This window comes from Lagopus leucura, unplaced genomic scaffold (genome assembly GCF_019238085.1).
Source record: "Lagopus leucura isolate 7727_CA_CO unplaced genomic scaffold, USGS_WTPT01 35352-0_obj-0_obj, whole genome shotgun sequence".
NCBI lineage: Eukaryota > Metazoa > Chordata > Aves > Galliformes > Phasianidae > Lagopus > Lagopus leucura.
Window position 1 is genome coordinate 3477 of NW_024965374.1, and position 2369 is coordinate 5845.

Below are 2369 nucleotides of genomic sequence, written 5' to 3' on the forward strand. Positions count from 1 at the left end.
AGAAGTACTTTGTGTGAGTTCCTGCCACGTAAAACTCAGTATGTTGTTGTCTCTTGTTAAGGCCTAGTCCAAAATCCACTGGTTGCTATGGGAAGAGTCCCACTAGTTTTCATGGAGACTGAATCACGCCTTTAGCCTTGAAATGTTCGGAGTCTTTCTTTTAAAACTTTTTTTTTTCCTGCATACACATTTCGAGATTTTAATGTTTTCCATGTTTGTATTAATTTGAGCAATACTGATGCATAAAGAAGTGGTAATAGTTTTCAGGGGGCTACAGGGACCTTCTAGGAAACTCTGGTGATTAATATTATGACTTATAGAACTCTTAAAAACTGCCAATTTTGAAACCAATTTATAACTGAATTTAAAGTTTTTAAATACGCTGTTTTAAAGGGAATGTGTTAGAGGGGGATCATTAACTCCCCTTCTGTTTTTTAATCCTTGCATTTTTGTATTTCAGTGTTTTTCCTGTGATGTTCCCAGTTGTTTGACTCCTCAAAAATTCCATTTCCCAAAACAAATGGGTAACCTTGACCTGGGGGTTCTGAACTCTGGAGCCTAGGGTTCGTTTTAGTCTTGTGCCTGTGGTCATTCTTCACTAGTATGATTTGGTGAGTAGCAAAGGATGCTCTTGGAGTTTCCATTGCTCAATTTGTCATGCTGTTTTTCTAGCTTAAACACCAGCTACAAAGTGCTGCACTCCACACAACACTCCAAGGAGTATTCAGGGAATTCCCTGGTAGCTCATGCTTGAGGTTTAAAAAGGATTGTACACCATTATGCTGATGGCATTCATTTCAGTGCCTGCCAGTGACTGATATATCAGCTGGACTGCAGTCCTGAACCAGCATCCCTAGAGAGATGAATTCTGAAGTTACTCTTTCACTGGATAAAACTTTAGCGGGTGCTGGATTAAGTCCTTCTGACCTGAAAACTTTCAAAGACATCTGTCTCTTTTATTCCCTAGATATTGCAACTCTTTTTTTTTTTTTTTTTTTTTTTTCCCAGGCACTTTTGCTTTATCAGAGAGGCTAATTTTATTTATTATGGAAAAAAAAAAGGTAATTTTTGTGGAGTAGTTTTGGAGGTTTTCTAGGTTGCTTGCTCGCTTGTTTTTTTAGGAAGGCTGATGCAAGAGAAGGCAGGTAAATGCAATCTTCTGTCTTAGTTTCTTTGTATACTGAACAGCAGTTTTTTGGGTAAAATATATGCTAGGTACATAAAGAGTGGATTTCACTCTTGTAGCTGGAAGATGAAAGTTAGAATCGAGTTTTACAGATCTCAGCATGAAGCCGATCACAAGAATGCCCATCATCTCTGAATATCCACTCCAAACCTCTGAGCAGTATCAGAACTGATTCCCTTGTTTTCTGTCATTGGTGGTGGTTTTAGACCAGAAATTGTGAGCACACACACATCCTGAAGCTTTAAGGTCATTCAGAACTTGCTAAGACAAAAGGGATGCCTGTAAATAATTGACATCCTTAAGCAGCCTGGATAACTCTGGAATAATTTGGACATCTTGGTAGAGACAAAAGGATGCTTCAGTTCAGGAGTACCATTTTTTGTGCTCCAGTGATATTTAGTAATATTTTACCTTAATTTTTGTAAGATGTGAATGTCCTCAGATATTCAGATTTCTGAAAGATTATTTTGCCTTACTTCTGATTTTGTTCTAAGTATAGTAAAGATAGCAAGAAATCAAGTAACAGATATTTGTGGTGATTGGGAAAATCACTGGTAGAGCAGATGTGGAAAAAAACACTGCTTAGACAATTAAAAGGGTGTTTGAAGATTGGAAGAACTGTTACACTAATGCACACATGAAACATACACTCCTCATTACTGCATAACTTTCAGTGTGTCTGCTCATGCTTTGTGTTGTGTTCTGTTTTTTTTTCTAATGCCACGCTGGTCGACTTTGCCTTTATATGTATATATACATATATATATAAACTTTTTTTTTACATGCAGTATGTAGAGCAGTAGTATTTTGTAAGATACATAAAGGGCTAAATGTGGTAAATTAATATATATTTTAAGATTATTTCTTTTCCAGTAGTACTTCCACTGAAACCCCAGCATTAATTGTTCTGGTTTTATACAGAAGCCTTCTCAAAAGGCAAATCCAGAGGAAAGCTTTTTATGGAACTCATTCCTCCCATCTGTAATGGTATTCTCATTCTTTTTAGGCAAAAATTGAGATTTCGTTAACCAAGGTAATTTAATTTCTATAGGTACTTTACCATTCATATTTGCTTTTCATGCTTAGAGCATTCATATTGGAACTAGATATTTTTTCACCACTGGCATTTTCTTCTCATTAAAGATCATGATGTGAAACTGGTACTGGACTATCAGGATCTTGT